Consider the following 11192-nt stretch of genomic DNA (forward strand, 5'->3'; position numbering starts at 1 on the left):
TACCCTATTTTGGAAACACCCGTCAAGGAATTTTTCTAGGGGTATAGTGAGCATTTAGACCCCACGGGTCTTTTGCAGAATTTATTAGAATTAGGGCTTATTCAGACGAACGTAAAATACGTCCGTGCAACGCGCGTGATTTTCATGCGCCTCGAACGGACCTATGTTAGTCTATGGGGCCGTACAGACAGTCAGTGATTTTTGCGCAGCGTGAGTCCGCTGCGTAAAACTCACGACATGTCCTATATTTGTGCATTTTTCGCGCATCACGCACCCATTGAAGTCAATGGGTGCGTGAAAATCACGCGCACCACACGGAAGCACTTCCGTGGGACGCGCGTGATTCGCGCAACAGCAGTAAAAAGTAGGATTGAAAACAGAAAAGCACCACATGCTTTTCTGTTTACAAACATACAGAGTGTCATAATGATGGCGGCTGCGCGAAACTCACGCAGCTGCGCATCATATGGTGATGACACACGGAGCTGTTAAGTGCTTTTTTTTCACGCTCGTGTGAATCCGGCCTTAGGCCGTGAAAATGAATATCACAATTTTTTTCCACTAAAATGTTGCATTTTTTCATTTTCACAAGGGATAAAGGAGAAAAAAAACAACCAATTTTTGTAAAGCAATTTCTCCCAAGTACGGAAATACCCCACATGGGGTCATATTTTTTTTTCATTAGAAATGAATTAACCCTTTCAGGACTGGTCCATTTTTTGCTTTCTTATTTTCGTTATTCACTCTCCGCCTTCCAAGAACCAGAACTTTTTTCTTTTTCCATCAGTAGAGTGATGTGAGGGCTTATTTCTTGCGGGAGGAATTGCAGACTGTACTGGGAAACTGAAAAAAATAGGAGAATATAGGAAAAAAAATCTGATTCCATTTTTTGGGGTTTAAATTATTTACGCTTTTTACGGTGTTCACCGTGCAAGTTGAATGATGGTATATTGTAATAGTTCGGCCTTTTACCAATTTTGTTTCTTTTTTTACATTACTTTAGAAGAAAAATGGGAAAAGTTATTTTTTTTTAACTTTAAACTTTTTTCTTTCTCACTACTAATAACTTTAATTCTTCTACACATTTTATTAGTCCCCTTAGGGGACGTGAACCAGCGATACAATAGCGATACAATATACTGCAATACTAATGTATTGCAGTATATTGTTATTTTTACAGGCTTCTATAACCGCACGATCGCTGTTCCTGTTTGTTAGTCCCGGGTCTCAGCTGTATTACATTCCTGACACCCGCAGCGTATGCTGAGCCCGCTCCATGCATCAACCCCCGCACCATGACGTGCTATTAAGTAGTGCGCAAAGGGGTTAATGCACAGCGGATGGTGTGAATATTGCAATTTTCCACTGATATGCCATTTTAGTGCATAATATGCCCAGTTTATGCGACTTAAGACAAATACCCCTGTGTGACGCGCGTGATTCGCGCAACAGCAGTAAAAACTATGAATGAAAACAGAAAAGCACCACGTGCTTTTCTGTTTATAAACATACAGAGTGTCATAATGATGGCGGCTGCGCGAAAATCACGCAGCCACGCATCATACGCTGCTGGCACACGGAGCTGTTAAGTACCTCTTGCGCGCGCAAAATACAGCGTTTTTTGCGCGCGCAAAACGCACACACTCGTGTAAATCCGGCCTCACACTGACAGGAAGCCTCGGAGGACTGGCCGGAGGCTGCTCCTCCGAGGCTTCTGTACATGCCAACACGGAGGTCATTGTCTGGCCTCCGATTGCCACGACAAGCATCGGCAGCCCCCACAATCACTTCGTGGGGGCTGCCGATGTGCTTCAAACCCCTTAAATGTGGCGAACGCAATCTGTCGCCGCATTTATGGGGTTAATTGCCGAAATCATCGGTGATGGTCCGCTGACCGGCAAGACTGGAGTGTCAGCTGTCGGGGGCAGCTGACCTCCCAGTTTCCGGACACTGTCCGTTAGGACAGTGTGCGCCGGGAACTACTCCGCAACTGTACGTCCTGATGCGGGAAGAAAGCCCTCTGCAGGACGTACAGTTGTGGAGCATCGCGTGAAGAGGTTAAACATACAATTGGTGTTTTGTCGCCATATTCTGAGAGTCATAACTATTTATTTTTTCCGTCAACTGAGCGGTATGAGGGCTTATTTTTTGTGGGGTGAGCTGTAGTTTCTATTGGTACAATTTTGGAGTACATGAGACTTTGATAATTTTTTATCGCATTTTTGTAGGTGATGGAGTGACCAAAAAACAGCGATTCTGGCGGTTTCATTTTTTTATTACAGCGTTCACTGTGCGGGTTAAAGAATGTTGTATTGTAATTGTTTGGACTTTTACGGACGTGGCGATACCAGTTATGTTAATTTTTTTTTTTTACATTGTGCTTGAGCTGAAAATGAGATAAGGTTTTTGTTTTTCACTTTTAATATTTTTATTAAATTTTTACATAGAAAAAACTTTATTTAACTGTATCTAACTTTTTTTTACTATTTTTTTTTACCTAGGGGACCTAAACCAGCGATTGCTTGCATGATATACTGCAATACTGATGTTTTGCAGTATATCATTATACTGAGTCGACCATCGGCACCCCACAATTGCGTCGTGGGGGGGGGGCAATGGCACATCAGAGGGAGCCGCCCTGTTTATAACTACTTAGATAACGCGGTCACTTTTGACCGTGGCATCTAAGGGGTTAAACGAGCGTTACACTAAAGTGTCAGCTGTTACACACAGCCGACACGCTCGTTCTATGGAGCAGGTTCAGCCCATGAGCCTACTCCATACTCCTCCACCTGACCTGCGCCGTATATATTATATAAATATATATAGCGGATGTCAGGAAGGGGTTAAGGTACCAACGTTCTTGTGAATAGGAAAAGCCCTTCTTTAACACGTGCTACGTCTCGCAAACATGGTATTTCTGGATGGATTTAGACTATTTGTGATCATCATAATGCTGCAAAGATTAGTAAATAAAAAAGGTTTACTTTATGTATTTATGTATTTTTATAGGATGTTACGAGCACCCAGCGGACCCGGGCAAGTGCTGGGGCCCACTGCCTTTGAGGGGTCCCACTTGGCCGCCGGGTGCTTAACACTGCCGATTTACGTAGTGGCAGGCAGGGTGGCAGACTGTCCCACCTGAGGATCCTCTGGTGGGTTAAGCCACCGAACTGCATTAGTAAGCTTTGCTTACTAATGCAGGGCAGAGGCTCTGCCTCGCTGCTCACGCAAGGAACAGAGTTCCGGCGCAGTTGACGTAATCATGTCAGCGTGATGTAATTACATCACTGCATCAGGTCACAGAAAGAAAACAGGAGTGACAGGACCCATCAGCTCATCGTGGGAATGGGTAAGGTGAGTTTATATTTTTAATGGCGCAAAGGGGGCCTAACTTCTATATGGGGCACAAACTGGGAGCCTAACTTCTATATGGGGGCACAAACTGGGGGCCTAACTTCTATAAGGGGGCACAAACTGGGGGCCTAACTTCCATAAGGGGGCATAACTTTTATGTGGGGGCACAAACTGGGGGACTAACTTCTTTATGGGGGCACAATCTTTGGGCCTAACTTCTATATGGGGCACATACTGGGGGCCTAACCTCTATATAAGGGCATAAAGTGGCCTAACTAATATATAGAGGCACAAAAGATAACTCAAAGGGGCCCACTAAGTCTCTGTTGCCCAAGGGCCCACATAAACCTGGAGCCGACCCTGTATAAGTTTGGTAGACATTTTTCACATTTTCAATAAAATTTTCTAAACATAAGGCTCCAATTAAGTTCTGAAGTAGTTTTGAGGTGCCTATACTTAGAGACCCATAGAAATCATTCCATTTTAAAAACTGCACCCCTCAAAGTATTCAAAACAGAATTTAGTAAGTTTGTTAACCATTTATGTGTTTCACAGAAATTAAAGCAAAGAGCAGGTAAAATGGAAAAGTTATAACAGAGGAAAATAACTCAATATTTATTACTCTGGTTCTACAGTTTTTAGAAATATCCCATATGTGGCCCTAGTGGCTACTTCACTCAAACACAGGCCTTGGAATTGTAGAATACTATGACGTTTTAGGGGGGAAAAAATAATTTTCTGAAGGGGTAAGCCCTTATTCACACGACAGGGTTTCCCGGCCGGGTGACGGCCGTTCATAAATCGGCCGTCACCCGGCTGCAGTAGGAACAATAGACCCCTAATGGGGCTATTCACACGACCGATTTTTTGACGGCCCGGGAAACCTGGCCGTAAAAAAATGGGACATGCCCTATTTTCGGCCGTTTACCCGGCCCCCATAGAAGTCTATGGGGCCGGGTAATACACGGCCATCACCGGAATGTGTCCCGAGTGATGGCCATGTATTCCGTCGCTCGCGCTCTCTCCCCTCCTCCTCCTCACAGTGCAGAGTGCATGTGAGGAGGAGGAGGGTCTTTTTTTTGCTCCCTGTAGGAGCCGGAATCCCCAATCCCCGGCCGGGGATTGGGGATTCCGCTACAGGAGAAGTGAGTGACTACACTGTCCATATATGGACACAGCGACGTCACTCACTTCTGAAACGGAATCCCCAACTCTATGGCCGGGGATTCCGCTACAGGAGAAGTGAGTGACTACACTGTCCATATATGGACACAGCGACGTCACTCACTTCTGAAGCGGAATCCCCGACTCTATGGCCGGGGATTCGGCTACAGGAGAAGTGAGTGACTACACTGTCCATATATGGACACAGCGACGTCACTCACTTCTGAAACGGAATCCCCAACTCTATGGCCAGGGATTCCGCTACAGGAGAAGTGAGTGACTACACTGTCCATATATGGACACAGCGACGTCACTCACTTCTGAAGCGGAATCCCCGACTCTATGGTCAGAGATTCCGCTACAGGAGAAGTGAGTGACTACACTGTCCATATATGGACACAGCGACGTCACTCACTTCTGAAGCGGAATCCCCGACTCTATGGCCGGGGATTCCGCTACAGGAGAAGTGACTACACTGTCCATATATGGACACAGCGACGTCACTCACTTCTGAAGCGGAATCCCCGACTCTATGGTCAGAGATTCCGCTACAGGAGAAGTGAGTGACTACACTGTCCTTATATGTACACAGCGACGTCACTCACTTCAGAAGCGGAATCCCCGACCCTGTGGCAGGGAATTCCGCTACAGGAGAAGTGAGTGACTACACTGTCCATATATGGACACAGTGACGTCACTCACTTCAGAAGCCGAATCCCTGACCCTGTGGCAGGGAATTCCGCTACAGGAGAAGTGAGTGACTACACTGTCCATATGTGGACACAGCGACGTCACTCACTTCAGAAGCGGAATCCCCGACCCTGTGGCAGGGAATTCCGCTACAGGAGAAGTGAGTGACTACAATGTCCATATATGGACACAGCGACGTCACTCACTTCAGAAGCGGAATCCCCGACCCTGTGGCAGGGAATTCCGCTACAGGAGAAGTGAGTGACTACACTGTCCATATATGGACACAGCGACGTCATTCACTTCAGAAGCGGAATCCCCGACCCTGTGGCCGGGGATTCCGTTACAGGAGAAGTGAGTGACTACACTGTCCATATATGGACACAGCGACGTCACTCACTTCAGAAGCGGAATCCCCGACCCTGTGGCCGGGGATTCCTCTCCAGGAGGTCAGTGACTAAACTGTCCATATATGGACACAGCAACGTCACTCACTTCTCCTGGAAGGGGAGGGAAATGGTTGCAACCTACAGGGGGCTGTGCGGCATTACCTACAGGGGACTTGGTGGCATCACCTACAGGGGCAGGGTGGCATCACCTACAGGGGGCATGGTGGCATCACCTACAGGGGGCATGGTGGCATCACCTACAGGGGGCAGGGTGGCATCACCTACAGGGGGCAGGGTGGCATCACCTACAGGGGGCTGGGTGGCATCACCTACAGGGGGCTGGGTGGCATCACCTACAGGGGGCTGGGTGGCATCACCTACAGGGGGCTGGGTGGCATCACCTACAGGGGACTTGGTGGCATCACCTACAGGGGACTTGGTGGCATTACCTACAGGGGGCATGGTGGAATTACCTACAGGGGGCATGGTGGAATTACCTACAGGGGGCTGGGTGGCACTACCTACAGGGGGCTGGGTGGCACTACCTACAGGGGGCTCGGTGGCACTACCTACAGGGGGCTGGGTGGCATTACCTACAGGGGGCATGGTGGCATTACCTACAGGGGACATGGTGGCATTACCTACAGGGGGCTGGGTGGCATTACCTACAGGGGGCAGGGTGGCATTACCTACAGGGGGCAGGGTGGCATTACCTACAGGGGGCTGGGTGGCATTACCTACAGGGGGCTGGGTGGCATTACCTACAGGGGGCTGGGTGGCATTACCTGCAGGGGGCTGGCTGGCATTACCTACAGGGGGCTGCCTGGCATTACCTGCAGGGGGCTGGCTGGCATTACCTGCAGGGGGCTGGCTGGCATTACCTGCAGGGGGCTGGCTGGCATTACCTGCAGGGGACTGGGTGGCATTACCTGCAGGGTGCTGGGTGGCATTACCAACAGGGGGCTGGGTGGCATTACCTACAGGAGGCTGTGTGGCATTATCTACAGAGAGCTGTGTGTGGCAACAAATTTAAATGAAATTCATCCGATTTTAAAACGGACAGGGAAAAAAACGGATGCAAAACGGGTCAAAATCGGCTGTTAAAAACGGCAACACGGCCCGGAACGGATGCAAACCGGCCGGGAAAAATGGCCGATTTTATCGGCCGACACTCGGACCCTGTCGTGTGAATGAGGCCTAAGCCCTTATTCACACGACAGGGTTTCCCGGCCGGGTGATGGCCGTTCATAAAACGGCCGTCACCCGGCCGCAGTAGGAACAATAGACCCCTAATGGGGCTATTCACACGACCGATTTTTTGACGGCCCGGGAAACCTGGCCGTCAAAAAATGGGACATGTCCTATTTTCGGCCGTTTACTCCGTCGCCCGGCTCCCATAGAAGTCTATGGGGCCGGGTAATACAAGGCCATCACCGGAATGTGTCCCGAGTGATGGCCATGTATTCCGTCGCTCACTCCCTCCCCACAGCGCAGAGTGCATGTGAGGAGGAGGAGTTTATGCCATTCGGACGAATGGCTGTACGCTGGAGGTAAGTTTATACACTGTGTGGCAGGGCCGGGGTGTACAGCAGGTGGAAGGGAGCACTGTGCTGGCTCCCTTTCCCTGCTTGTTTTAAAAGCGCCCTGGCCCTGCGACACCTTCCTTGGCCGATGGCGCCGCTAGCAGCTGCTACTACTGTAGCGACGCCACTATAGCAGAGCAGGGAGGTATCTCCCCGCTCTGCTATGTGCTAGCCCCACTTTAGCTCCCTGAAGGAGCAGAATCCCCGTGTGTTCGGGGATTCCGCTCCTGGACAGAGCGCTTGATGTCTCTGTCCATATCTGGGCAGTGACATCAGGGGAAACTCCTGAAGCGGAATCCCCGAACACTGTGACCGGGGATTCCACACCAGGCGAAGCCAGTAACGTTCAGTGTCCATAAATGGACACAGACGACTGGGGCTTTTCCTGAAGTGGAATCACCGGCCACATGGGGATTCCCCTTCAGGAGTTGCCCCCGATGTCACTGTCCAGATATGCCCGGCCCGGAACGGATGCAAAACTAATGTAAACCGGCCGGGAAAACGGCCGATTTTATCGGCCGACACTCGGGCTCGGGCGGGACCCTGTCGTGTGAATAAGGCATAAGTGGAGAAAAACAAATCCCACAATTCATGCCACGTCTTGACCTCTCATTAGGCAGGTACCGGCAAAATCGAAGCGTCCCTTTAAAATTTGTCATGGACTCATCAAGAGAAATGCACTTCTGTGGGGTTTATGCCTGGGCAAACATGGCACTAAAATGGTCTATGAGGGGCCTAATTTTAACCCTTTAAAGACCCAGCCATTTTTCGTTTTTACATTTCCGTTTTTTACTTGCCGCCTTGCAAGAGCCATAACTTATATTAATAATATTTTTCCGTCAATAGTGTTGTGAGGGCTTATTTTTAGTGGGAGGAGTTGTAGTTTCTATTGCCACTATTTAAAGTACCATATAATGTACTGGGAAATGGAAACAAAATTCTTTGTGGGGTGGAATTGGAAAAAAATGCAATTCCTCCATAGTTTTTGGGGTTTTGTTTTTATGGCTTTCACCGTGCGGTAAAACAACAACTAAACTTTATTCTGCGGCTCAATACAATTACGGGGATACCAAATTTATATAGGCTTTTTTATATATTTTACAAGTTTTACAAAGAAAACACTGTTCATTAAAAAAAAAAAAAATTGTTCTGTTTCACCACATTCTGAGAACCATAACTTTTTAATTTTTTCGTCGATTGAGCGGTATGAGGACTTATCTTTTGCGGGACGAGCTGTAGTTTTTATTGGTACTATTTTTTGGTACATATGATTTCTTGATCACTTGTTATTACATTTTTTTTTGCGCTAAAGTGACCCAAAAACAACAATTGTAGTGTTTAAATTTTATTTTACGCTGTTCACCGTGCGAGTTAACTGTCATATCGTAATAGTTCTGACTTTTACGGAAGCGGCGATACCAGTTTTAGTATTTTTATTTTTTACATTATACTTGGAGAAAATGGGAAAAGTTTTTTTTTTTTTTAGCTTTTAATATTTTTTTTACATTTTATAAGACCCCCTACAGGAGCGCTGGTACAATACACTGCAATACTAATGTATTGCAGTATATTGTCATTTTTACAGGTTCTGCTAAGCCTTGCCGGAGGTGGGGCTTAGCAGAGGCAGACATTCATCGACGCCCTGCAATTTCGTCGCAGGAGGGGGGGGGGGCGATGGGCTGTCGGAGGGGGCCGTTGCTCCTAACGGTTTAAATGTTGTGGTCGCTATTGACCACAGCATTTAACTAGTTAAATGGCCAGGAACAGCGCGATCTCTGTTCCTAGCCATTACAGCGGTGTGTCAGCTGTGATACACAGCTGACACCTGCAGCGTATGGAGCGGGCTCAGCGCGACTCCACTACATACTCGCCCCCCACCCCGCTGTTCTATGACGTACAGTTTCGTCATCGGGCTGGAAAGGGTTAAAAAGGCTGTCACCAGATTATAAGTGTCATATCTCCTACATAATGTGACCAGCGCTGTAATTTAGATAATAGCAGTAGTTTTTGTTTTGAAAAAACAATCATTTTTGAGCAAGTTATGAGCAATTTTAGATTTATGCTAATTAGTTTCTTAATAGACAACTGGGAGTGTTTTTACTTTTTACCAACTGGGAGTTGTAAAGAGAAGTGTATGAGGCTGACCAATCAGTGTCATACACTTCTCATTGTTCCAGCCCATTGTTACAGTGTGATTGTGCAGGGAAAGAAGCTGGGCTGGAGCAATGAGAAGTGTATGACACTGATTGGTCACTGATTGGTCAGCCTCATACACTTCTCTTTACAACGCCCAGTTGGTAAAAAGTAAAAACACGCCCAGTTGTCCATTAAGAAACCAATTAGCATAAATCTAAAATTGTTCATAACGTGCTAAAAAATGATCATTTTTCAAAATAAAAACCACTGCTGTTACCTATATTACAGCGCCAATCAGATTATGTAGGAGATAGGGCACTTATAATCTGGTGACCGAGCCTCTTTAAATAAGCAGTCAAACCTGGTGTCATCTTGAGGTGGGCACTTTGCATTATCGTTATAATGGAGGAACCTAAGGATTGATTCAAAATGTGTCCTAAACATCGCACTGCAGGACATAGGGTTGTGGTAGTTACATCCATGCTCCAGTATGCTTTCATGGATGGCTTCTTCAAAATGCCCATACTGAGCACAATGCCCCGAAACTTCCTCATCTTCACTGTGTCTACGGGTCCACCTGTGGGGTTTGGTGTATTTAGATGTGGAGTTTTGCTGTGCGTACAAATTCGTCTTTTTTACCATCAATTCAATCAAATCGGCTGAAATGTAGACTTTGAAATAGTCTATTTCTTGGAACCTTGCCATATCAAACTGGATCCTGGAGCTGCTCGTAAAAACGTGATGATCTGGGGTTCATAATATTTGTAGTGTGAGGTCCACATGGGGTCACGGCAGCAAATTTCCAGAGACACCTTCTTGGGGGATCTTTATTCCCACTTGATTAAGATGAAGTAATGGAGCATCATCCTCGCTGGTGGACTCTGATGATGTAATGAAGGCAATACCCCCCCCCCCCCCTCGTCTGTAAATACACCACTGGCCATTTTTATCTTTATTACACGGGTCTGTTTATGGGTTATGCTTCAACACCTGTAGAGCGTATGTATTACCAGTAAAAAAAGATTAGTACCAAAAAAAAAATAGCACTAGTGTAAAAATTGTCGGAAGATTAGATCAAATTTGGATTAAATTTTGCTCTGAAAAATAAACTTGAAGCAAGGTCCTGATAACAGATCAGTGATGGCGATGTCACGGATCAGCCACAAAGATGCCACACGGGTCCCTGGGTGGCAATCAGCGGTGATCAAAATAAGATGGGAGTATTTTTATTTATTTTTAAAAAAATGGTCCAAATGAAAAAAAAGAAAAGTGGAACAAGTCATTGATCACTGATCAGTAAGGGTATGTTCACACGACCTATCTTCAGACGTAATTCAGGCGTTTTATGACTCGAATTACGCCTGAAAAGACGGCTCCATTACGCCTGCAAACATCTGCCCATTGCCTGCAATCGGTTTTACGGTGTTCTGTTCCCACGAGCCTTTATTTTATGTGTCGCTGTCAAAATACAGCGCGTAAAATGACGGCTCGTCAAAAGAAGTGCAGGACACTTCTTGGGACGTTTTTGGAGTCGTTTTCTCGTGTCTATTGAAAACAGCTCCAAAAACAACCTTAAAAAATGCCGTGAAAAACACAAGTTGCTCAAAAAACGTCTGAAAATCAGGAGCGGTTCTCCCTTGAAAACAGCTCCGTATTTTCAGAAGTTTTTTGCTAAGCGTGTGAACATACCCTGACTTCTCCGTGACTGATCAGCCACAGGGACGCAGCACACAGGGTGATCACTAGGAGATCAAGGGAGGATGGGAGTCGTTTTTTCTTATATAGAAAACGCTTTCTTCAGCGCAACTCTCCTAACCGCTCTGGTAAAAACACATCTTTTTTGATGCGTTTCTAACCTTACCTCATCCGCAAA

General features: G+C 46.7%; 1 protein-coding gene across 1 annotated transcript in view; it reads right to left on the bottom strand.

The window, feature by feature from the left end:
- The window catches only part of ZMYM3 (zinc finger MYM-type containing 3), a 153492-nt gene that overhangs the window by 141812 nt on the left and 488 nt on the right, over positions 1-11192 (bottom strand). The window lies entirely within an intron of this gene.

This window comes from Rhinoderma darwinii, chromosome 8, assembly GCF_050947455.1.
Source record: "Rhinoderma darwinii isolate aRhiDar2 chromosome 8, aRhiDar2.hap1, whole genome shotgun sequence".
Lineage (NCBI taxonomy): Eukaryota > Metazoa > Chordata > Amphibia > Anura > Rhinodermatidae > Rhinoderma > Rhinoderma darwinii.